Below are 27,822 nucleotides of genomic sequence, written 5' to 3'. Positions count from 1 at the left end.
GTTGAGTTTTAAGAACTTGTAAGTGTTTTTGTCTTGTATTCCTCACATCATCAGGCTAAGCAGACAAAACAACATGAGTCATACTGGTGATAACTCTGTGATTTTTAATCCCTCAATCTTTGGGTCTCTCCTATCAAGAATGGGTTTGACAGAGACAGCTACTTCAGAATACCACCCACTCGACCATCTTACAAGTTCTCCCCTTCACCCATTTTAGTGATCATGAATTTATCAAAAAGTAAAACGCATATAATACAATCTACATCATCCTAACGAAAAGTCTGGAACCCTCACTTTGGAGTCCTGGGTTCCGTGTGTGCAGCTGTAATGACATCTGTGATGTCATTGGTGATCAAGGTATTTGGGACCCACCTGGCCATGCAGTCCCCTTTTCTTCTCTCCTTTCACATGTGATGACCTCACATGTGCAGTGGTCTAAAGAGATGGGGTCATTCTTCAGTGAAGGACCTGTCTAATTTGCTGCCTGTGGCACACTCTTTGAAGGAATGTTCAAATATTACTTGGTACAATCATCTTCTCTGTGTCATCCATGTCTGGGGCCATTTATCCATAAGATCTTGATAGACCAGCCTGAACTTTTAGTTATGGGGCTCAGGCACAGCAATTCCTATTGTTATAGTAACAATCCAGGAAGATGGAGTGATCATCATGGAGTTACAAGTAAAGGAAATGCAGGGGTCAGCTAACATCTCTCAACTAAACTCAACTCAACCAAGTTTGCTGGATGCCCATTCTGGATAAAGTATTCTGCAAGGGACTAGACACTTAACAGTAAATAATACCCCAACTAGTCCTGTGATGAACTCACAATCTGGTGGGGGAAGCATGCATAAAACACCAATGGTGACAGAGAACAGACAAGACAATAAAAATTCTGGGGGTATAGAAGTTGTCCAAGGGAGAAACAATTTTATTTGTTGGAGGAGGAGATTTGTAAGGAATGGCTCTACCAGATTGATTTTTTACTTGAGCTCAGTTTTGCCCATCAATGTGGCCTTTGTAAAGAGCACACCATCATTGTAAGAAGAGGAACCTGCGTAGGTACAGATCTGTAGGTGTAGCTTGTTTGAATGGATTTTATATATTTTAGAATACATATAACCATGCAGATAAGGGACAATTAGAGGAATTTAATGACAATGACTTCAGCTGTTTCCAATACAAATAAAAATTTTGACTTTACAACAACACCAATTAATGTTTATTTATTACTTACAGAACATGAAGTCAAAGAAGAGGTTTGAATGAGTATTTGCCAACTGCCCAGGTGAAGAGGCATCTGATTCCAAGTCCAGGTTTTGCACAGTGGCCCTACTATTGGCTGCAGCACTACCCCTGCCTCCTTTCCCAGTCCATAAATGATGCATTGCTGGTCTCAATGAGTCATAGCTGGGAACAGAAGTGGTTGCTTAGCAATCACAGCTTTGCATAGGGTGGGACGCTCAGCTGGAAGAGAAACTCAGAGGAGAGAATTCCTGAGGGAATGTAGCCATGGACCTGATCCTGAATTTCTCGGTGGAAACCTGGGTGCTCCTGGCTACCACCTTTGTAGTCCTCTACCTGTGAGTAGCCATCAGGTGTCTCTCCTCTGTATCTCTAGAGTTGGGGTGCTAATCAGGAGCCATATTTTCCTTAGGTGTTTGGGAGATTGAAAGAGATAATAGAGGGGAAGTTGATATAAACTCTTATGTTCCTATTGATCTTTTATAAAGATTCCTTGAGCTCCAACCCTCAGTCCCCTTCCTGTGGATAGGAAGCTTATTGACAAGATTTATTCCTTGTGTATGATATGACTGAATCTTAGTGTGGTCCTAGACTAATCAGCCATAATTTAGTAGATAGAGAATGTAAACCTCTGTTCATCAAGTGAAGGGGAAACTCATCTCCTTCCCAAGCTTTGGGAAACCTTGTGGCAGCTGCGTTGCTTGGATTTTGTCTCATTAACTTTGCTTTCTTTGTTCTGTCTGCTATAAGAGTCTAGTAGAAGCTGTTAATATGTGTTTTTCCTCCTCCTGTCCCTCCTAGCTTTATTCTTGATTTCCATGAGGCTCCACAGTGCACCCCCAAATTCATAGTAGGATCACAGTCCATAGTTCCCCATTTCTGTGACCTCCTGGAACTACCATTCCCTCCTAAAAGTCAGTTTCACTACTCTGAAATACACATTTATTCTTCTATGAATGATGACATTTTGGAGCAGAGTCAGCTGGCACATTTGGAAAGGGAACTCAATCCCCAGTTGAGCTTCCTGAGGTGCCTCCGGTGGATCCTGAAAACAAATGTCCTTTCATAAAATTTTTTGGTGTTGTAACATTTTATGAGATTTGTGCAGAATATTAGCTTATTTGTTTTAAAGAAGAAGAAGAAACAAGGTATTCATTCAACTATCTGGAACATATTATGGTTCATTTCATGTGGCATAATGCATCTGTAGCTATTGATAGGAAGTTACCTGACTTTGGAAGGCCTCCTCTCTTACAGCTAAGATATAGTTCTGGCATATTGAACCATTTAACATACCATGCATTTCAGCCATATATTCCCAATTGTCCATGAAGGGGCCAACCTTGTGAGACCAATATCAACAAGCTTAAACAGCAGCCTCTTTCCTCACTCTGTCTCTTCCCCCTAGTCTAGCATCTGTCAATCACTCTGGAGATGGAAGGTTTGCAGGATTCAAAACCCCAAGCTGTGGGAGTCTGAATATGACACAAAAACAGTTATTTGTGGACAGCCTTGACCCAGGGATTTTATACTCATTGCAGTTTTACAGTGGATGCACAGAAGCAGTAAGCTCACTGCTTTGTAACTGATTCTTTCCATCAATATGAGCGTGACTGGCACTGGGTACACCAGATAACTATCAGCAATTAGAGGTCCAGATTCCAGGAGGAAAGGAGTGCCTGGAAATGAAAACTTAGTAATTATTTCTCTGCACAGTGTTATTATGAGACAAGCATCTTATCTGACAATGGAGGTTTTGATGTCTCTGAAGAGTATTTGAATTTCTCCGAATTCTTGACATAGTTTTCATTCTATGAAAGTAAAAACAATGTGACTGTGCCCAGGTTGTTCTGGGAAGGCAGATTTTAAAAGGGCTCAATCCTAAATTTGTGCATTGCTTATAGGAAATCCTCTAAACAAACTGTAACAATTAATGTCACCATAGGTTCTCCTGACCCCATGTCATTGAATAGATGATATTAATCAGAATCCTACTACTGGAGCAAAAGAATAAAATTTTACCCTTTCTACCTACAATGACCATATCACATCAGAGAAAGTCAATTTCCTAAACTAAAAAAATCAAATTAATTGCCCAGAAAAAATTCCAATTTGAATCTCTTAGAGACACTGAAGTTGGGGACACTTATCAAACATTCATTCTACTATTGGAGCATAAACATTTAAGATTCTTTATCTCATCATTGTGAATTTAGGAGTGTTGGTAGAGGTGGGAAAGGAAATAGTGAGCAAATGTAATTATAGCTCTTTGACTTTCTGCTGTTATTTATCACCTACATGTTACCTCCCTGGCTTTAATGTTTAGTTCTGAGTCACTGATTAGCAAGTCCCCATATGAGTAAAGCAGCAATACTTAAGACTTGGCTTTCTTTTTCACTTTACAGATATGGGACCTATTCACATGGACTTTTTAAGAAGCTGGGAATTCCTGGTCCAAAACCTGCACCCTTTCTGGGAAATCTTGTGTCCTACGATAATGTGAGTGCTGTTTGAGTGCCATCTTTTGTTTCTTAGGGTTGCAAACACCAGCTCAGTTCCATCAGTAAAAGTGCTCCTTGAGAGGAAGGTTTGAGGTTCCAGGCTTTCAGAAATGGTACGTGGGCACCAGCCAGAGCGCAGCCAGTATTCCTTGGGGCTTTCTTGTGAACTTTTTTGAGGTTTAGATTTGCTTCAATGGAGCAACTCAAATATTTCATCAACACTTATTCAGAACATGCTGCTCAGACGTGGTGAATATGAAGAGTGTTTTCTTTCTACCTTGTGAGGATTCCAGGCAGATACAGTTGTACTTAGTATTTGGAGAAAAGCAAGAAAGGCTTCCTCAATAGCACCTCACCAACCGGTATGCACCAGATTCAGACATTCTCTTTTGTACCAGCGTTCACAAGCATCTCCCTTCCTGATAAATGCCTTTGAAATATCAGTTTGTAAGGAATCCCACATGTTTACCTCTGGGGGAATTTAAACATACTGAATTATTTTAAGAACTCCTAAATTCCCATATGGTTATTTGCAGGGATCTATCCCAGCTTTTGTCACCCATGACATCTTTTGTGATTTTAGAAATAGAACAAGAGCATTCTGCTTTACTTCTCTTCCTTCCAAAAGAGAACCTTTTATGTAAATTAAGTATGGGTTTGGGTATATTACACAGGAGAATGGTTGTATAAATACCTCAGGTATTTAACCATGTAATAAGTTTTGTTTTTCTAAACAAAGGCAAAAAACTTACACAAAATCACAACAGAATGGACAATTTGATGAAATCATTAAATTTAAGTTAAGTAAATGGAATATAATTTATGCCAAGAGTATGTTCTGAGCTTCTGTTGCTAACCTGTGTGATATTTTTCCTGGGACTGGAATGAAGGCCAGCAGCAAAGCCCTCCCCTGTGTGGGCTCCTCTCTGGTCAAATTTCCTTTCCTGAAGACTCTAGGCTTCCTCTCTGATCCCAATTCTCCAACAGAGTGTGCTGATGCCTAAAATTCTATACTGTGTTTTCCATCTGAAAAAAGCAATTGATTTTCTCTTCATCATTCCCAGATGAACATTTTTGTAAATTCTCCCCAAGAACTACTATTCTTAGTCCTCCTTTTGCATTGATAACTTTACTAGTATTGCTTTCAAGAGTCAGAGATGAAACAGAGAGCTATTTAATTTTCTGTTTCCTATGTGTAGGGATGGCATCTCCCCATTTCTTTCTATGTTGAGCAAAAGCTCTGGATAGTGAGTATACTTCATCTTCCCTAACCTATCACTCTTAGCACCCAACAACATCCCCGACAGTTACATAAATCTGATATTGCAAAGAGATCCCTGGTGTCTGTAACTTCCTATTCCAGAAATCTCTAGAAAGAAGTCTTGACACAAGTTAAAAGGATACTAAACAGGGAGATGAAACCTTCACGTTTCTCATGTGTTCATGCACAGAATGGTTCAGAGTATGCAGGATTTTAGAGATAACACAGGCACAACAAAAACACCACAGTTACTTAATATTCATAGAAGAGGACACTTCCTTCAAAATGTGCATTATTCAGAAAATTCAAGAGTGACTCTCAGTCAAATACTTCTGTCCTTTCCCCTTTTATGTCCTGGAATAAAGATGTCCCTCTTTTAGTGCAGCATAGTCAGTCTGATTTCATGGAATCTGAGTTTGTAACCCAATTAAATAGGGTTTGGTGCCTTTAAAACAATAATGGATTTTCGTTTTGTTTCTCATCTCAGGGTATTTGGAAATTTGATTTGGAATGCCATAAAAAGTATGGGGAAATGTGGGGGTGAGTATTCTGGAATCTTCCATTGGGTAGACTTGTTAAGATGAGGTTCCATGAGCACCCTGCCAGCTGAGGTCTTGTGATGAGGTCTCTATTGTAAAGAATTGGAGCCCTGTCCCAACAAGGGTTCCACATGTTACCTGGTGTCTAGGTCTACAGTCTAAATTAGGTTGGTTTAGACTCTTCTACAGGTTTTGATGGCCCACACTCTAGCCTCAGTTTGCCCCGTGTCTTGCTAGTCCCTTCCTTCCATTTTCCCCTCCACATGTCCTTTTAAATTTCACTAAAATGCCATATTTCAGACACTTTGAATATGTGCTCATTAAGGCCTGATAGCATCTCCTCCCCACATTGATTCCCTTTTAGATAATAGCCCAAACTCCTTTATACTGATTTAAACATGTGCTTTTGAAAGGAGGGCTGTGAGAACATAATTAAGTGTATCAGGAAATAATCTATGATAAACTTTTAAAACTTTCTCTTTAAGTGTAGTTTATCTTTTTGCTTTGTTTGGTTTGTATTTAATTTCAAGCAAAAACTTTTTTTGGCTGTCCTGTGGTTTAAAGTAATGGTCTGTTCCCCCATTCTTCAAGGCAAGATTTTGTAATACATGTGTATTTTATTACCTAATACATTCTACTGATTTTGAAGAAGAGATGTAGGTAATTTTAAGCATCATCACTGTGCTTGTGCACTGCCACCAGGTGTGAGGAGGTTTTGCCCTTTCCTACCTCTTCATTTTCCTTCATCAGTCCTTGGAAACCACAGGGCTGGTGGGAGGATCTGCTGGGTTGACATGGCCAATAAAGTCCATGTGATCCAATGGCAGGAGCATGCACAACTGCACTTCTAAGACCCAAGTGTAACTGCTCCTTGTAACATTGTAAATTGTGAGCACTCCTTAGCTTCTCTGTAACTTTTCATTGATGTGATTATTTTTGATATTGAAATATTGTATTTATTTTGCAGTGCAGAGGATCAAACTCGTAGCACTGTGTCTTTTAGGCAAGCAGTGTACCACATCTCCAGGCCAGATATTAAAATATTTTAAATCTACAAAAATTCTGGAGAATGGCAAATGCAACACTTGTGTATTCATATCCTAGATTTAACAAAAGTTACATGTTGTTTCTAACCATGATGTGTCTGAAAAGCTATTTTGTCTTTCAATATTTCTTGTCTGCTTGAGCCACTTCAGCCTTTTTTTTTGATGAAGTGGCTTCTGTGATCAGATTCCATAATTGAACTCACCTAATATTGCTGTGTATGTACAAATAGAGAGATGGTTTATGTAACGTCAGAATCAACGTCTGGATCCCAGGGTGTGAGTTCAGCTGCAGAATTCACTCTGTTAAAGTGTAATTAGCTGTGTTTCCCCTCACAGGTATTATGAAGGTCGTCAGCCTATGTTAGCTATCACAGACCCAGAGATGATCAAAACAGTGCTTGTGAAAGAATGCTATTCTGTCTTCACAAACAGGCCAGTAGGCATGCCTTTTTTGAAATGTTAAACTTTTCTGTTAAACTTATTTATTACAATTTTATTTTGAAATAATTATGGATTCACAGTAACTTGATAGAACCATGCTCAAAGAACCTCTATGTACTCTTCACACTGTTCATCTTAATAGTAATATTTTGCATAAGCTTAAGTGTAACATACTCCCCTTACCATGCTAAAAAGTGGATACAACCCACCGATCTGACTCAGTGTTCTTCAGTTTTTCACATCCTTGTGTCTGTGTGTGTTCGTAGTTCTGTGCAAATTTTATCATGTGTCTAGATTTATGTAAAAACCAACACAGTCAAGGTACAGAACATCCTTCACCATGAAACGCCCTCTTGCTAGTCTCACAGAATCACCAAGCACAGCTTAACAGGGTCCACCCACTTTTCCTTTTACATATTGTTCTTTTGTGTCAGGTCTGATCAATATTTTCCCAACTCTCCTGAATGTTCCCTCCATGGATTCTTCTTAGACTATTGTCAAAACTAGTCAGGCCCATTTCTGGGGGTCTGTTTCTCATTCTTTACAACTTTTTTCTATTGGTCATTGTACCTTTCCTGCTTACCATGCCACACTCTTTTCACTGTTGTCCTTCTATAGTGAGTCTTAACATCATGTAGACTGATTTCCCCCACTTCATTTAATTGCAGAAATGTTGTAGACATTTTTGGGCCCTTTTCTTCCAACCAAATTCAGAATGACTTGTCTGTTTCTACAAAACTCTAGGGGAGATTTTGATTAAAATTGAAACAAACATACAGATAAATATGGAGGAAAAATCTCATCATTACTATGTTGACTTCCAATCTATGAACACAGCCTCCATTTCTTGAAGTGTTTTTTGAATGCTTTGGCCAACATTTTGTGACTTTCAGTGTAAGAACACCACAAGTGTTTTAGATTTACCCTTAAAGTTTTTCATTTTGGTGTCTTTGTAAATAGTATTTTCAAAATATTATTGATATATACAAATGGGATTGCATTTGGTGTTGACTTTGTGTTTCACAACTTTGTTGAACTCACTAGTTGTATTTCTTTGCATATGCATTGAGATTTTCTTGTGGACAATGATAGTATGTGACAATAGGGATGATTCTATATATTCCTGTGCTATCTGTATACCTCCTATTTCATTTTGCTTTACTGCACCAGCAAGGACAAACAGGATGATGCTGAATGAGAGTAGTGAGAGCAGATTTTTAAAAATTGTTTCTGGTCTTAAGGGAAAACTTTCAGTCTTTCCCCATTAAGTGTGATGCTAGTAGAAGGTTTTAGTCACAGGCGCTGTTTATCAGGTGAGGGGAGTTACCTTCTCTTCCTATTCTTCTGAGGTTTCATCATAAAGAAATGTTGGATGAATCCATTTTAACATGAAATGTAACTGTGGGAAGATGAGAAAATTTCTAACAGAAAAATGCAATTATCTTTCTTTTCTTTTTTCCCCACATAAAGTATTAGAGTAAAAGAATCTTCACGTAACTCTGTAATCCCATCAGAATGACAAAATTTTCTAATTTTTAATGTATTAACTGAAACTTTCTACAACTGTGAAGAGCTCCACAACTTCTGTAAGACAAACTCTACTTTTCTTTGGACACTAGGATTTTGGTCCACTGGGATTCATGAGTAAGCTATCTCTGTGAGTAAGGATGAAGAATGGAAGAGAATTCGAACATTGCTCTCTCCAACCTTCACTGGTGGAAAACTCAAGGAGGTAATAAAATAAGAGGATTTTTCCATTGGAAATTTTAAAGAATGAATCTGGGATAAGATAGAAACTATGTTCATGTTCCTTTTCCAAGAGGCTTTGTAAAAATGGTCTCTCATCTTTGTATGCAGAAGACCCATTATAAAATTCATCATGAAATCTCACTTCTTGTGTCATGATTGGGGATGTCTTGTCTTTCTGGGACTTCAGTCTCCACACTGAAGTACAGGTGGTGTTGTGTTTTGTGTTCAGATGTTCCCTATCACTGAACAGTATGGAAACACCTTGGTGAAAAACCTGAGGTAGGAGGCAGAGAAAGGTGAGCCTATCACCATCAAAGAGTGAGTAGCAGGGCAGCTGCTGGGGTTCTGAGTTCTGTCAGGAGACCCTCATTCAAGGGAACTGAAATCCCCACTGTTGATCTCTCCAGGGACCAGAAGAAAGCAGGTGTGTTGTGGCCCATCAATGGGGCTTCAAAGAAGCAGTAACTCCCAGGAGAATGCAGGGCAGTGAGAGGTGGGTGTATGGAGTGGTTAGTTTAGCTGCTGATTTGTCACCTTGTATATTTTAGATGAATGAAGAAACACCATTACATCAAAGTTGTGACTGTAGAAGGCTGGGAATGGCAGGAGGGAAATTTACTTTGTGCATTTAGACAGTGGGTGTGGTGGGAAAGCTACAATGTGGAACTTCCAAGAACTTAAAACTCCTCATGATTTGCTGAGGAGAAAAGCAAAACACTAGACATTGAGATTTTCTTCCTTTTCTCCTTCCTCCAAACTCAAAAGAAAAAAGGCTCTACAAAGACTGTGGGCAGTGCAGTCCTATCGTTTATTGTATAAACTGGGGAACTTTGAATTATGCAGAAACCATATATAAACTGAGCCTGATCTAGGCAAGCTGGAGGAAAGGGGTCACTTAATTCTGGGGTCAACAAAATCAATTTTGGAGAGTTTTGTTTGTGCCTTTTATTTATGCTTTGTTGTTTGTTTCCCTAGTACTGAGCATCAAACCAGGACTTTGCACATAACAGGCAAATGCTGTCCCTCTTACCCCTATCTCCAGCAATGGGGAGGTTTATTGTTACACTTAAGCAGGGAATTTCCTTGGGTATAGTTAGTAGAGGAATGCCTCTGTCCTCAGAGAAACCTCAGCTCCTTGGAGTTGGGGAAAAGCTGGTGCATCAGGATCTTGAGCAGAGGGTGTGGAGGAGGAAGGTGATGTTCCTCGCTACTCAGAACAGGGCGTTGCTATTGAGCAAACAGCTAATGGGTTCAGTCCTGATACAAACTCTGTGAAGGGAAAATGTCTGTCATTGTCCCCCTTTCTTTTTGCATTACTTAGGAAGAGTCACTTATCCCACCCTTGTCCTGCTGAAGGACAGTGCCAACAATCTGTTATCATCCATATTCTCACAATGCTGTAATTTTTTCTGGTTCTGGATTTCTGTCTGTCTCTCTGTGACTGAGCTCCTTGTGTCAGAGCGTGAGTCTATCTCCCTTAGTGTCCCTGCCAGCCCTGCAACAAAGGCAGCTGGATCATTGGCGTCTGGTGAACTGACATCTCACGAGTGTGTGTGGTGGGACCATAGACCATCAGATGGCCCAGCAGGTGGTTCTGACACTGCGTGAAGAGGAGCAGATACTAATTTTCAAGGTCTTTCTCTACTCAGCATCTTTGGGACCTACAGCATGGACGTGGTCATCGGAACTTCATTTGGAGTGAATGTCGATTCTCTCGACAACCCACAAGACCCTTTTGTGGAAAAAGCCAAGAAGATCTTAACCTTTAGTTTTTTTGATCCATTGTTTCTGTCTGCGGATATGTAAGCTATTTCTTCTCTCTCTCTCTCTCTCTCTCTCTCTCTCTCTCTCTCTCTCTCTCTCATCTCAGTCTCCCTTCAAAATAACACCTTTATCAAACCATAAATGAAATATCTTACGCTTCACCTGCTTAAAACATACAATGTGCTTAAAACACACATTGGTGACAATGTGGAGAACACTCAACATTTTCACCTGCAGCACACTTTTGTCAACTGAGTTACCTTGAAACTTGTCACTGTCTTTCCCCAATCCCACTTGGTCTAAAGAACCATTAATTCATTTTCTCCTTCTATAGATTTGCCTATTCTGAGCATTTCATATGAACCCAATCATAGAAAATGTGGTCTTTTGTGCCTGGCTTGTTTTATTTAGCACTATATTTCCATGTGAAACATGTGTCTTTACTTCCTTTTTATGTGTACAAATAATATTCTGTATCTGTTGGTTAAGTTTATTCTTACATTTTGAATATTGTGAATAGTGAACATTTGTAGGGAAGAGAGTACTTGAACCTTTGTTTTCAAATATTCTGCGTGTGTGCACAGGGATATATTGCTGAGTTATAAAATGGTATTTGTTTAACTTATTAAGGAACTGAGAAAATGTTTCCTATAGTGGTTTTATATTCCCCCCAGGAATGTGTGACGATTTCAGTTGGCCAGGCTCCATACAAATTCGTGGGTTTTTTCATGTGTTTGATTATGGCTCCAGCCCTGGTGGGTCTGAAGTGTTCTAGCCCTGTAGTTTTGATTTGCATTTCCCTTGTGTTAATCATACTGAACAGCACAGAGGATTTTAAGATCTTATTTTTATTATTATTGTACTTAGGTTACATTGTGACACTTACAAAAGTTCTTACAACATATCATAGTTGAAATCACCCCATACATCCATCCCTCCATTCCTGGAACAGTTTCAATACATCTCTTGTTTCCATTCACATACATGAGTACATAATATTCCACTGTATTTGCCTTCTTCATTCTTCCCTTTTATCCTCCCACCTCACTGGTATTAACGATCCTTCCAGTCGGGACCTGTTTTCCCTTTTTGTTCTGTCTTTGAAAAAAATGACATTTTGGTTTGTTTAGATAGCCATACAGGTTATTTCATTGTGACATTTCCATGTATATATGTATTATACCTTAATTGTTCATTGCTTAAGGTCTATTCAAGCCTTTGCTAATATACAGCTGAATTGCTTTTGTTTTGTTATCGAGTTGTAAGATTCCTTTATGTATTCTAGATTCCAATCCTTTTACATGCGTTAGTGACTTTTCTCCTATTCTGTAGCTATCTTTTCACTTTTTAAAGAGTTAGTATATATTAATTTACAAAATGAGGAAATCGTGACATTTCCATGCATGCCTATAATATACTTTTATCAAATTCTCCTACTTTTCCTTAACCTCTATCTTCTACATCATTCCTTTCTGACTTTCTTATAAATTACATATGGGTTTAATTAGGCCTTTTTAAACATACAATACATAGAAGGTGCTTCAGTCCTGTTCTCAATTCCTTCCTCTCTTTTCTCCCTACCATTCCCACTGATTATCCCACAACAGTCACCCTTTATGGTCAAGGCCTTTCATTTCTTTACCTTAGATCTAGATAACATATGAGAGAAAGCATTTGTCTTTCTGAGTCTGCTTACTTCAGGTAACTTGATCATTTTTAGTTCTACCCATTTTCCTGAAAATGACATAATTTCATTTTTCTTTAGGACAACTAATATTCCATAGTGTATATATATTGCAATTTTTATCCATTCATCAGTGGCTGGTCACTAGGCTGATTCTATAACTTGGTTTTCTGTTTGAATACTTTTTGAAGTAATTGAGCATGTAAAAAGTAAACTTCGAATTCTTTGTCTGGCATCTCAGCTATTTTCCTATCTTTGGAATCAGTTGTTGATGTGTTATAGACTTTTAAGGAGCCATAATGCCTAGATTTTTTCATATTACTTGTTAGGTTGCCACCTAATACCATCACTCAGAGGAATACATGCATATAGCAGTAACCAAGTCACTGATTCAAGACCAAACGTATCTTTAAAAGAAATAAAAAAAATAAGAAATGTCATCTACACCCTCCAATAACATTATAGAAGTAAGGAACTATAGTTCTTATTGGGCAAGCCATGACTTTAAAAATTATTCATGATGTAGGTATAAAAATTAAGGGATAAAAATGAGGGGTGAGTAAAGGAAGGGAGAGAGGGTGTGAAATATGAATATGTATGAATAATATTACATGAAAACACTGTGTAATTATTTCAGAGAAAGACAATATAGTCAGAGAATGAAAAGAATAAAAAATTAGAACAAAATTTAAAACAAAAGTCATTATTTTTTCCTTGCTGAGCAGGAGACTGCATTCCCCCTGTCAGTGAGCAGGTATTTTCCTACGATCTCTGGCCCTCATCTTCTGTCAGTGGCTCTCCTGATGTGTTCCCTCCTGTTTCCCCTCTAACCCCAAGATTGCTGGTGCTACCTGGGCATGGCGGTCAGTGGTTGGCTAAGGCTCTGAGTCTTCCTGTTTGTCTTTATTGTTATCTTCTCCTGCTACTTTTTATTTTCATTTTCTATGCATCTCTTTAGTGATATATAGTGTAAAGTTTGATTATTTATTTGGGACCTTTAAAATTTACCTCTGAGAACTGCCCTTTCTCTGTATCACAATTTTGGTATATTGTGTCTTTATTTTTATTAATTTCATCATAATTTTAAATGGCATTTTGAGTTCTTTATCCCATTGTTTACTTCAGGATATATTTATTAATTTCCACTTATTTTATATCCCTCTTCTTTTCATATATGGTTTCATTGCATCACAGTATAAGCACATAAACTGTATTATTGCTATGTCGATTGCTCTCCCTTTAATTGCTCTCCCTTGAATTGTGCAGTTAATTACAGCACCAGACTATGGACTTGTTTATACAAATGGCTGTAGTTCAGATAAAAGGGGACGAGTCCAGATAAAAAGGCAAGAGTCCAAAAACAGGAAGAGTCCAGATAACAGACTGCTCTTTCTTGAACTGTTCTGTTAATTATAGCACCAGACTATAAACTTGTTTATACAAGGACAGATAAAAGTGTAAGAGTCCAGATAAAAGGGTAGGACAGTAACACTGCTCCAGTTGTCACTCTATATATTCAAAAGGGATCAATGATTTCATTGTAGTGGTGATGTCTCTAGGTATGATGTGCTCCTATTCAGCCAGTGACCTGAAGCCCAAATAAATTTCATAGCCAGAAAGTATTTTGGATGAGAACCTAATGCATTTTGCTCATCTAATTCCTTCAGAAAGCTATAATTACTCCTGGTAAAATTTTTACATTTTCATTAAGGTTTATTTTTTCTCTTTCCTTCTAGCTTTATTTCCATTCCTTACACCAATATATGAGATGTTAAATTTCTCTGTGTTTCCAACTGGTGGTGGTGGTTTCATGAGAATGCTCACAATTTGATGAAAGATTGGGTTGTGCACATGTGATGATGTTTGCACTTCCCTCTATATTTGTATTAAAGGTAGACCCAGAATGAGGGAGTTAGGGAAGGAAAGTGTTTATATTCTGGGGGAAAAGAAGCAGGTGAGGTTGGAGAAGTTGATGGAGAATGAGTCAGAGAGTCCGAGTTCACCAGTTAACAATAGAAAAGAAAATTACTGTGCCATGGCACAAGTAGTGGTGAAATAAAAATTTTGCCACTTTCCTTCTCCTCAAAATATTGTCAAAGATGAAAATTACTGTTTAGAAAATAACATTTATAGCTATTGTCATGTTCCAGAGCTTCTATTGTCAAAGAATCACTTTGATTCTGACCCTCTTTATCAATACATTCTTGAGAGCTTGTTTGGAGGTTCTAGCAGGGGAGTGCAGCTACTCGTATACCCTTGACCAAAGAATGGTCCTCCTCTATCAGGGATGGTCGTCCTCTTTGACCAAGCACACAGCTTTGGGAGGGATGCACATGGAGCGGTGAGGGAGGAAGGGGACACCCGCTTAGCCAGCCAGATCAGCCAAATCAACCCTTGTGATCAATGGGTGAGAGGTGTCACAGCCAGATCGCCCTCACATCCTATCAATACATTCTTGAATGGAAGGCCTTATTAGAATACTGAAATATGTTATATACATTGCAGGAAAACAGAATAGTGAAACACATTAAGATTTTTTTAAAGGAATTTGGGGCTTTTATCAAACATTCTATGTAATTCAGTTTAAACATTAACAAGAGGTAAATCTCATATTTAAAAAGTCTTTTTTGAGCAATACCAATAAAAACAGCATGGTACTGGCACAAAAACAGACATGAAGACCAGTGGAACAGAATAGAGGACCCAGATATGAAGCCACACAACTATAAGCAACTTATCTTTGACAAAGGAGCTAAAAATATACGATGGAGAAATAGCAGCCTCTTCAACAAAAACTGCTGGGAAAACTGGTTAGCAGTCTGCAAAAAACTGAAACTAGATCCATGTATATCACCCTATACCAAGATTAACTCAAAATGGATCAAGGATCTTAATAACAGACCCCAAACTCTTAAGTTGATACAAGAAAGAGTAGGAAATACTCTGGAGTTAGTAGGTATAGGTAAGAACTTTCTCAATGAAACCCCAGCAGCACAGCAACTAAGAGATAGCATAGATAAATGGGACCTCATAAAACTAAAAAGCTTCTGTTCATCAAAAGAAATGGTCTTAAACTGAAGAGAACACCCACGGAGTGGGAGAAAATATTTGCCAACTATACATCAGACAAAGGACTGATAACCAGAATATACAGGGAACTTAAAAAACTAAATTCTCCCAAAACTAATGAACCAATAAAGAAATGGGCAAGTGAACTAAACAGAACTTTCTCAAAGGAAGAAATTCAAATGGCCAGAAAACACATGAAAAAATGCTCACCATCTCTAGCAATAAAGGAAATGCAAATTAAAACCATGCTAAGATTCCACCTCACCCCTGTTAGAATAGCCATCATCAGCAACACCACCAACAACAGGTGTTGGCGAGGACGAGGGGAAAAAGGAACCCTCTTACACTGTTGGTGGGAATGTAGACTAGTACAACCACTCTGGAAAAAAATTTGGAGGCTACTTAAAAAGCTGGACATCGATCTACCATTTGATCCAGCAATACCACTCTTGGGGATATACCCAAAAGACTGTTACTCCAGAGGCACCTGCACATCCATGTTTATTGCAGCACTATTCACAATAGCCAAGTTATGGAAACAGCCAAGATGCCCCACCACTGACGAATGGATTAAGAAAATGTGGTATCTATACACAATGGAATTCTATGCAGCCATGAAGAAGAACGAAATGTTATCATTCGCTGGTAAATGGATGGAATTGGAGAACATCATTCTGAGTGAGGTTAGCCTGGCCCAAAAGACCAAAAATCGTATGTTCTCCCTCATATGTGGACATTAGATCAAGGGCAAACACAACAAGGGGATTGGACTATGAGCACATGATATAAGCGAGAGCACACAAGGGAGGGGTGAGGATAGGTAAGACACCTAAAAAACTAGCTAGCATTTGTTGCCCTTAACGCAGAGAAACTAAAGCAGATACCTTAAAGCAACTGAGGCCAATAGGAAAAGGGGAACAAGTACTAGAGAAAAGGTGAGATCAGAAAGAATTAACCTAGAAGGTAACACCCACGCACAGGAAATCAATGTGAGTCAATGCCCTGTATAGCTATCCTTATCTCAACCAGCAAAAACCCTTGTTCCTTCCTATTATTGCTTATACTCTCTCTTCAACAAAATTAGAAATAAGGGCAAAATAGTTTCTGCTGGGTATTGAGGTGGTGGGAGAGGGAGGGGGTGGAGTGGGTGGTAAGGGAGGGGGTGGGGGCAGGGAGAGAAATGAACCAAGCCTTGTATGCACATATGAATAATAAAAGAAAAATGAAAAAAAAACAGCATGACTCAGTAATCTGACTACTGAGTGTATAGCCAAAGAAAATAAAATCAGTGTGTCAAAAAGAAAAATAAATAAATAAATAAATAAAAAGTCTTTTTTGTTATTCATTTATTCATATATGCATACATTGTTTGGGTCATTTCTCCCTCCTTCCCTACGCCCACCCTCGCCCTTCCAGGGAGAACATGTTCTGTGCTTTTCTCCAGTTCTGCTGAAGAGTAGAAATAAGCAATAATAAGAAAGACATAGCATTTTTGCTAGTTGAGATAAGGACAGCTATACAGAGAGATTCCTAGCATTGCTTTCACGTGCAAATGTGTTACAACCCAGGTCAATTCATCTCTAACTGATCTTCCACTGGTTCCTGACCCCCTTCTCATGTTAACCTCTGTTGCTTTAAGGTTTCTGTATTAATTCCTTTTGAGTGGGGACATCAAATGCTTTCATGTTCTCGATTATCTGTCTAACCCCACACCTCCCATATATGTTCTCCCCTTGTCATGAAACCCAAGTCCTACAACATTTCTGTATTTGCCCTAGATCTAAAGACCACATATGAGGGAGAACACACAATTTTTGGTCTTCTGAGTTTGGCTAACCTCACTCAGAATTATGTTCTCCAGTTCATTCCATTTACTTGCAAATGATAAGATTTCATTTTTCTTCATGGCTGAGTAAAACTCCATTGTGTATAAATACCACATTTTCTTGATCCATTCATCAGTAGTGGGGCATCTTGGTTGTTTCCATAACTAGGCTATTGTGAATAGTGCTGCAATAAACATGGGTGTGCAGGTGCCTCTGGAGTAACCTGTGTCACATTCCTTCAGGTATATTCCCAAGAGTGGGGTTGCTGGATCATATGGCAAATCTATGTTTAGATTTTTAGGAAGTCTCCAAATTTTTTTCCAGAGTGATTGTACAAGCTTCCGTTCCCACCAGCAGTATACAAGGGTTCCCTTTTCCCCACATCTCACCAACGCTTCTTGTTGGTGGTGTTTTTAATGATGGTTATAATAACAAGGGTGAGGTGGAATCTCACTGTGGTTTATATTTGCATTTCCTTTATGGCTAAAGAGGGTGAGCATTTTTTCATGTGTTTTTTTTTGGCCATTTCAACTTCTTTTGAGAAAGTTCTATTTAGTTCAGTTGCCCATTTCTTAATTGGTTCATTGATTTGGGGAGAGTTTAGTTTCTTAAGTTCCCTGTATATTCTGGTTATCAGTCCTTTGCCTGATGTATAGCTTGCAAATATTTTCTCCCACTCTCTGGGTGGTCTCTTCAGTTTAGAGACCATTTCTTTTGTTGTGCAGAAGTTTGATAATTTTATGTAGTCCCATTTGTCCATATTTTCTCTTAGTTTCTGAGCTGCTGAGGTTCTATTGAGCAAGTCCTTGCATATACCTATTAGTTCCAGAGTGTTTCCTGCTCCTTCCTGTAGTAACTTCAGAGTTTCATGTCTGATATTAAGGTCCTTGATCCATTTTGAGTTGATACTAGTACAGGGTGATAGACATGTAGGCAGTTTTAGTTTCATGCAGATGGATAACTACTTTTCCCAGCAACATTTGTTGAAGAGGCTGTTTTTTCTACATCATATATTTTTGGCCCCTTTGTCAAAAATAAGGTGGGTATTGTTGTATGGATTCATATCCAGGTCCTCTATTCTGTTCCACTGGTCTTCATATCTGTTTTTGTGCCAGTACCATGCTGTTTTTATTGCTATTGCTTTGTAATATAGTTTGAAGTCAGGTATTGTGATACTGCCAGTATTGCTCTTTTTGCTGAGTATTGCCTTGGCTATTCATGGTTTCTTGTGTTTCCAAATGAATTTTAGGGTATATTTTTCAATCTCTGTGATGAAAGTCATTGGGATTTTGATGGGAATTGCATTAAACATGTAGATTGCTTTCAGAAGTATAGCCATTTTTATTATGTTGATTCTACCTATCCATGAGCACGGGAGATCTTTCCATCTTCTGTAGTCTTCCTCAATCTCTTTCTTCAGGAGTTTGTAGTTCTCCTTGTCGATGTCATTCACATCTTTTGTTATGTTTACTCCTAGGTATTTGATTTTTTTGAGGCTATTGTAAATGGAATTGTTTCCATATATTCCTTCTCAGTTTGTTCATAGTTGGTGTATAGAAAAGCTAAGGATTTTTGTAAGTTGATTTTGTATCCTGCCTCTTTTCTATAACTGTTAATGGTGTCTAAGAGTTTTGGGGTAGAGTCTTTTGGGTCTATAAGGTATAGGATCATGTCGTCTGCAAGTAGGGATATTTTGACAGTTTCTTTACCTATTTGTATTCCTTTTATTTCAACTTCTTGCCTAATGCTCTGCCTAGGAATTCCAGGACTATGTTGAATAGTAGTGGGGATAGTGGACACCCTTGTCTTGTTCTTGATTTTGGGGGAATGGTTTCAGGTTTTCATCATTAAGTATGATGTTGGCTGTAGGTTTGTCATATATACATATATAGCCTTTACAATGTTGAGTTACTTTCCTTCTATTCCTAGTTTTCTTAGAGCTATTATCATGAAGTGGTGTTGGATCTTATCAAAGGCTTTTTCTGCATCTATTGAGATGATCAAGTGGTTTTTGTCTTCGCGTCTATTAACGTGCTGTATTACATTTGTTGATTTGTGTATGTTGAACCACCTCTGCATTCCTGGGATGAAGCCAACTTGGTTTTGGTGAATGAGCTTTCTGATGTGCTCTTGGATTTGGTTTGCCATTATGTTATTGAGAATTTTTGCATCGATATTCATTAAGGAAATTAGCTTATAATTCTCCTTTTTGGACTTGTCTTTGTCTCATTTTGGGATGAGAGTAATGTTGGCTTCATAAAACGAGATATGCAGTGTTCCTTCCTTTTCTATTTCATGCAACAGTTTAAGAAGGATTGGTATTTGTTCTTTTTTAAACATCTGATATATTTCAGCAGTGAATTCTGAAAAGTCCTGGACTTTTTTTGGGAGACTCTTAATTGCTGCTTCAATTTTGTTTTGTGTTATAGATCTATTCAGTTGATTAATGTCCTCTTGGTTCAGTTTTGGATGGTGATAAGTATCAGGAAATCTGTCCATTTCTTCAAATTTTTCAAATTTATGTAAGAGCATAGGCTCTCAAAGTAGTCTCTGATGAGTTACTGGATTTCTGTGGTGTTTGTTGCTATCTCCCCTTTTGCATTTCTGATTTTACTGATTTGAGATTTTTTTCCTCATTTTAGTCAGGTTTGCCAGGGGTCTGTCAATTTATTTATTTTTTCAAAGAACCAACTTTTTGTTTCATTAATTCTTTGTATGGTTTTTTGGTTTCAATTTCGTTGATTTCAGCCCTTATTTTAATTATTTCTCTCCTTCTGCTTGTTTTGCGGTTTGCTTGTTCTTGTTATTCTAGGAGTTTGAGCTGTAGTATTAGATCATTAATTTGAGATCTTTCTGACCTTTTAATATATACACTCATGGCTATAAACTTTCCTCTTAGGACTGCCTTCGGTCTATCCCATAGGTTCTGGTAAGTCATGTTTTCATTTTCATTAACTTCCAGGAACCTTTTAATTTCCGATTTTATTTCACCAATGACCTATTGATCATTCTGCAATGTGTCGTTCAGCTTCCAATTGTTTGCATTTTTTTACTGCTGTTTTTGTTGTTGATTTCTAGTTTTAATGCATTGTGGTCAGACAGAATGCATGGGATTATTTCTATGTTCTTTTATTTGCTGAGGCTTGCTTTGTGCCCTAAGATGTGAACAATTTTGGTGAAGGTTCCATGAGCTGCTGAGAAGAATGTATATTGTGTAGCAGATACGTAAAATATTCTGTAGACTTCAACTAGGTCCCTTTTTTTTCTTTTTTTTTATTATTCTAGGCCTGTCTGTGTCTCCTAGGCAGGTTAGGAGCCCTCCTGCTGTGGGTGGTAGGTGGGTGGGGTCCCACGGGCCTGTGGGTGGAGGCCTGTTGTTGAGGCAATCTAGCAGGCCTTTGGAGCATGGGCCTGGCGTGCCTGAAGGGTGCAGCCAGTGAAATGGAGATTGTGAATGCCTGTGGATTGCTGGCTTGGCAGGCCTTAGGGGCAGGGCCTTCCAGAGTGGAGATCATACAGGCCTGTGCAGGCCTGAGGGGTGCAGCCTGGTTGATTGGAGATTGTGCAGGCTTGTGCAGGCCTTAGGGGCCTGGGTCCAACAGAGCAGAGATCGCGAGTGCCTGTGGATCACCAGCTTGGCAGGCATTAGGGGCACAGCCCGGCAGAGATCATGCAGGCTTGTGCAGGCCTGCGGGGCACAGCCCAGCAGAGATCTGAATGCCTGTGTATTACCAGCTTGGCAGGCCTTAGGGGCTCAGTACGACAGAGATTGTGCAGATCTGAGGGGTGGGAGTTTGGGGGACCACGGGGCTAAGGAGCAGGCCCAAGGACCAGAGATTCCACAACCTATGGAGCAGCGGATCCACAGGCCTATGGGGCAGGGCTTGGCATGCAGCGCCTACGATTCTTTTAGTAAATTGTGGTGTGGAGAAGCCTTCCATGAGCTAGGGGCTCAGAGTACTGATGTTGCAGCTCTCCCTTGTGCTTTACCTCTGCCAAGTGTGTCTCCATCATCTCAGCAAAGTCCCTGGTTCACAGAGCTAACATGGTCTGTGGCTGTGTCCCAGTCGCCATCTTGGATCTCAAGATTGTTTTAAAATGGGGTTATAAGCAAGTTATACAGGGGGAGCATATGATGAATGGACATAATATACATGTGTGGAACTATTACAATAAATTCTGTTGTATAATTTTAAAATTTAATAAAGTTAACAAAACTGGAGAAACATATCATCATTAGAACAAAAATTAATGTCCTAAAATTATATTTACTCTTAGTATTATGCTCAAGAGCTTATGTTGTCAAAGAATCATCTCAATTTCAAGCACCTTAAGTTGACACGTTCTTAATGGAAGATGCTTTCAGGGTACCTGTATTAAATGTGAGCCCCTCCTGACCTGGAGGAGGCTGTGGTGTTTCTGGCAAGTGCAGCCACCACCTGAAAAATCCAGCTTTGTCACATGCAGCCTGGTGGAAACATGTGGCTGCCATGAAGATGGACAGGCAGTATGGGCTCCTGATGTTACTTAAATTTTCTACTTCTTGGATGGAAGGAATATTCAAAGATCTTACACAAAATTTGGCATTGAGCTCTAGAGCTAAAAGGAGTCTACAGTGTGTGGCCATTGGATAAGAATTAAAGCAGAAGAGAAAAAATTGAGTGCAAGACTTCTTCCTGAGGAAGTAATTGTGACAGGAGGAGGAGGCAGCCACAATTTTGCAAGTAGTCTGTGTTCAGAAGCCAGAGAAGCCCAAGATCACAGAGAACAAAACCCAAAAGTTGCTGGTCATGGCAGCTGGATTTCTCTGAATTACCCTTTTGTTATCCAAGATTGCTTGATCATTGATGACTCAAGCAACACTGCTTGTATTTTTTGAATTAATGGGGCCATTTTCTCAGAAAGGAGGTTAACTTCAGCCATCCTGATTCATTTTTGTCCTAACAAAATGCAATATTTCTTCCATCTTATAGCACAGAGTGAATTTTCTTCAACTGATGATGAATCCCTAGAATTCCAAAGACATGGAATCCCATAAAGGTAAACAAGGATGCTTCATGGAATATGGATGGGAGGCTCAGAGGGTGGGAGTTTTTGTGACAATATATAGGTTTTCCATCAGAGGATATTTTCTCACAAATTTGTGAAACACACGTAGGGATATCATATTTGGTACCCAAAGAAAGTTCTAAAAACACATAGGTATAAGTATGCTGAAAGGATGCAGGGCACACATGAATACACATTTCATACCTTGAAGTACTCAGTGGTCTTGAATAAACAATATCAGAACCAGTGTTGATTCTCATCCATTGAATCAGAAACTCTAGCTATAAATTTGCATCTGCAACAATCGCGTACTGTACAAACACTGTTGATGGTATACCTGATGAAAATGTGCAAACTAGATTTACTTTTTGTTCTTTGAAAATGTTTGTCTCCAGTTTTGTTAACTTTATAATTTTTAAAATTGTACACTTTATTGTGATATTTCCATTTATGTATATTATGTCCATTAATCATATGCTCCCCCTCTATAAATTGCTTATTTCCCCATTTAATGCAATTTTAATGTTTAATTTTTCTATTTTAATGCAATACATATAACATATTATATATTGCATATCCCTTAGGGTAATGAATAAGTCACTTCTGTGAGTTTGTATCTTCTTCATTCTTTTGCTGATAAGAGTTTTATTGTCTATGGGTGTTTACTAAAATCATTATTACTATGATGGTTGAAAAATAATGACTTTCCAGTCCATTATTTCTTCTACATTTGTGAATCAGTACTCAATGTAAGGAGTGTTCCCTTCTTACCTAATTGCTTATTGTTAATATATTCACTTATTTATTTAATCAGTATAATCTTACATATTCTCAATTCACTATCTTTTTATAATTATTTCTTATCTCAAATTATCTCAGATTTGCCCACTTGAAGAAACCACTTGTGGCTTTTCTTCTTTTATTTAACTTTTGATTATTAGAATAGATTTTAATTTTTGAGCACTTTTCACGTGATAGCAGAATTGGGGAATTGTATAGAGATTTCTCATCTTCTCCTACACCAAAATGCACATTCACTCTACCATTTTCAACAACCCCCACCAGAGTGGTAAATGTGTTAGAACTGATGAATCCACATTGAGATATTATTATCACCCAAATCCATAGGTTATGTTAATATTCAATACTGCCCTTGTATATTCTGCAGGTTTTGACAAATCTGCAGTGAGACACATCCTCCTCCATATCACAACAGATTGTTCTGAGTCTTTTCCACCTGTCATTTTATGACCATACTCTTGCTTTCTGGCATAAGATATTCCAAGTTGTTCTTCTGTTTCTCCAAGCAGTAGGGTATCACCCATTTCTCCAAGAAATCTTAATTACTTTTAGTAAGAAATTGTTTCTAGAAATCCAAATCTTGAGAAGCTAGTGTGATGAAGACTACTGGATTTGTTGGGTTCTTTTGTATGTTTGTTCCTGTTTATTTGTTTGGAGGGGTTTTTTTTGCCACTAGGTCTTTGTAGTAGAAAAAGATAATAAGATATAAATTTACACAGATCTGATAAGTTTTTTTCATCTCTATCCATGTGCAGTGATACAGTTTGATACTGTGTGTATCTCAACCTTTCCCTCAACTAAAATAGTCTAACATATAGCCTTATTCTTTAACCTGAATTTCATAGTTCCATTGAAATCAGTTTCAAGATACCAGTGATTTAACAAACATCTCATGAAAGGTATGAATGTTTGACAGTGGGTTCTAGAGAAGAGATGGCCTGACTGCAGGACAGTACTGTGAATATATGTCTCCATCTGCTTCTGTGCACCTTTTGATCTCCGTTTCTTTGATTGATTTTCTGAGATTAAGGCAATATGGTTTTCCTATGGCAATCAATAAGATGAAATTTACACTCGTGACTATAACAATTACCATGTGGGTAAAACCACCAAAGAACAGTACTTTCAATGGCATTTAACTTAAATGTAACTTTAAATATTCACATGTGGCTGCAGGCTACCATAGGAGACAGCCAAGCTCTGAACATTGACTTTTTAGTTCAATTTCAATTCAGTAGCATGGGGTCTGTGGCACCTGGGAGAAAGAATTAATAAGAGAATTCATGAACAGCACCATCAAAGAATGTATGACAGGTAAATCAGAATGCTGTAGCCTTCTCACACCAATTCTTGAAAATTTTGAATTGCATGGGTGTAGTGGGTACCACATTTATTTTCATGGTCCTAAGCACCTAGAAGGACTAATTCTACTCTGGGTCATGAATCCTAATTTTCATAGTTTATGACCAAAGTCCTTATATAGACTGCTATTTCAATACCATTCATAAGACAAGGATCAATCATCATTCCCTTAGCTTTTTTTATTTTTCTGTTTTTCTAGATCCTTATATCACCCTCTGTGAAGACTTTTGCCCTAGGTTTTCTATTACATAGTCATATAAGCCCTGACTCTCCAATGACATTGTATGCACAAAAATCACTGTATTGAAAGAACCTTCAGATACTGACTTAGTAGACATAGGTGACTATGAAATTCTGAATTCCTATCAAGCTCCCATATCCTGCTGCAGCTGCTGGTCCATGGACCTCACTTTTAATAGCAAGTTCCTCTGATACCAATATGGTTCATTTAAGCTCCCCCAGACATGTTTACATGAAAGATCCATTAATTTTCTATACCTTGAAGCCAAACACTCTGAATTTTCACCTGTACTTTTTTTCCTTTTTCTTTTATTATTCATATGTGCATACAAGGCTTGGTTCATTTCTCCCCCCTGCCCCCACCCCCTCCCTTACCACCCACTCCGCCCCCTCCCTCTCCCCCCCAATACCCAGCAGAAACTATTTTGCCCTTATTTCTAATTTCGTTGTAGAGAGAGTATAAGCAATAATAGGAAGAAACAAGGGTTTTTGCTGGTTGAGATAAGGATAGCTATACAGGGCATTGACTCACATTGATTTCCTGTGCGTGGGTGTTACCTTCTAGGTTAATTCTTCTTGAACTAACCTTTTCTCTAGTACCTGTTCCCCTTTTCCTATTGGCCTCAGTTGCTTTAAGGTATCTGCTTTAGTTTCTCTGAGTTGAGGGCAACAAATGCTAGCTAATTTTTTAGGTGTCTTACCTATCCTCACCCCTTCCTTGTGTGCTCTCGCTTTTATCATGTGCTCATAGTCCAATCCCCTTGTTGTGTTTGCCCTTGATCTAATGTCCACATATGAGGGAGAACATACGATTTTTGGTCTTTTGGGCCAGGCTAACCTCACTCAGAATGATGTTCTCCAATTCCATCCATTTACCAGCGAATGATAACATTTCGTTCTTCTTCATGGCTGCATAGAATTCCATTGTGTATAGATACCACATTTTCTTAATCCATTCATCAGTGGTGGGGCATCTTGGCTGTTTCCATAACTTGGCTATTGTGAATAGTGCTGCAATAAACATGGATGTGCAGGTGCCTCTGGAGTAACAGTCTTTTGGGTATATCCCCAAGAGTGGTATTACTGGATCAAATGGTAGATCGATGTCTAGCTTTTTAAGTAGCTTCCAAATTTTTTTCCAGAGTGGTTGTACTAGTCTACATTCCCACCAACAGTGTAAGAGGGTTCCTTTTTCCCTGCATCCTCGCCAACACCTGTTGTTGGTGGTGTTGCTGATGATGGCTATTCTAACAGGTCACCTGTACTTTTGTTGTACAGCAAAATTTAGATTTTTTCCTGAGGGACAAAGCTACCCCACATTTTACTTAGGGCTAAAGTACTTTCATGTTTATCCAAAGCTCATTATAAGAAAACAATGTATAGTAGAGAGAAATCCTGCCTCTTGAAATTGCCCAGCTGTGCTGGTGGTAGGATGGCAGAATGATAACTTGAGGGAAAAGAATAGTGTAGACTTTGGGGAAAGTGACTTAAATCAGTGATTCAGTTTTGTTGTGTGTAGTAGACATCGGAGTGAAAAGTAGTCCCAGTATGACCTTGGATTGTTTTCCCATTTTTCTCCCTAGCTATTTGGGAGCTTCCTTTGGAATTCTCCAAATCTAAATATCAAGGATGATCTATCTTAACCTTATTTATCTGAAGTGTTTCTCATTCATTTTAGCTCTGACTGATCTAGAGATCACAGCCCAATCAATCAACTTTATTTTTGCTGGCTATGAGGGAACTAGCAGCATTCTTTCCTGCGTTACGCATGCATTGGCCACACACCCTGATGTCCAGATGAAACTGCAGGAGGAGATTGATGCAGCTTTGCCCAATAAGGTGAGTGGATGGTACCTGGAGAAGAAGCAAGGAGAGTCAGACTGGACCAGAATGCCTCCTCATTCTGGAGAATAGCCATTGATATTTACTCTCAATATGTGTGAAGGAGCTGAAGAGAGAAATAAAAGGACAAATAGGAAATTAATTCTTTCCACAGAAATGTGAGATATTTGTAATACAGTGCTGGCCATGTGTATTTGCTATCTACTACCACAGTAATACCAAGCAAGAAGCATTCAAAAAACTGGGTGACATATAACAGCTAACATTTTTTAGTTTGATTTCTGGATTTGGCACTGCTGGCTATACTGTAGTGTGGCTGTCAGCAAAGCAAGACGGGCCTTTGTTGGGCTGAGCATCTGACTCAGATTTGCCCTATATAACCTTATACTGTGGTAGAGCTAGAGGTGAACAAACCAAGCTATAATCCAAGTTTTAACCTTTACATTATGTACATCACGCCCTCCCCAATGTTGCACAAGTGATACCACATATTGCCCCCACCGTCTTCATATTTCTACCCTAAATGGGAGGCTGTGGGCTGAAGTTGCCTGAACTCTGAGACTGGAAAGACTGCTTACCTGTGAGGTCAACACAAAGCATCTTCAGAGCCAAGCCCTGAGGGAACAACCAGGAGGCTGGTCCAGCAACCAAAGATGGATGGGGCTATGTACGAGTTCCTGTTTTCTTTGAAACTCTTACTAGAACTGAAATTGGGAGCCCCAGGAGAATCCCATTATAGCCTCCTATTGTCATAATGTTACTAGTTATTCATAGTGTGTAATTTCTGTTCTGTCGTAATGATATATATAAATATCTCTATCTATCTATATGTGTTTTATATATATATACATATATATAAAATTTCTAAGCCAGAATTCTCAGTTTAAAGCTTGTTGTAAGCCAAGTGTGGTGTTATACGCCTATAATCCCAGCTTCCTAGGATGTTGAGAATATGATTTCAAGTTCAAACCCATTCTGGGCAATATAGCAAGACTCCATTTTAACAAAGCCTAATTTTGGAATAGGTATGGGGGATAGTCGTTCTTTCCTTGTTATTAACTTGTGACCTCTCTGTTACAAGGTGGCAGCATTTTAGCATGTATTTATGGAGTACATTTGTTAAAATCTATAACTTACATTTCATCACATGAGGAAGAAAAGCAGTAAATGGTAAGAATGAGAATTTTTGGCCCTAGCTAGGAGATTTTCCCAAACGTCCCCCACATTCATAAGTATACTACGTATCAGCAGTTTGAAGGCATGATGGTTAAAATACTTTGTAAATGCTAAGGTCTTTGGCAAATATTCATTAAACTTTGTAGTTTCCAACACTGCGGTAGTACTACATAGACTCAGTTGAAATTTAATTCCAAATTTGATTTTACCAAAATCTGTTCATCTCT

At 38.6% G+C, this 27,822-nt stretch overlaps 1 pseudogene; it reads left to right on the top strand.

The window, feature by feature from the left end:
• The first annotated feature begins 1,424 nt into the window (after positions 1-1,424).
• The window catches only part of LOC109677006 (cytochrome P450 3A25-like), a 30,516-nt pseudogene continuing 4,118 nt past the window's right edge, over positions 1,425-27,822 (top strand).

The sequence above is a fragment of the Castor canadensis genome, chromosome 6 (assembly GCF_047511655.1).
Source record: "Castor canadensis chromosome 6, mCasCan1.hap1v2, whole genome shotgun sequence".
Taxonomy (NCBI): Eukaryota; Metazoa; Chordata; class Mammalia; order Rodentia; family Castoridae; genus Castor; species Castor canadensis.
The sequence above is the reverse complement of the archived record's forward strand: the minus strand, read 5'-3'. Positions and strand labels throughout refer to the sequence as shown.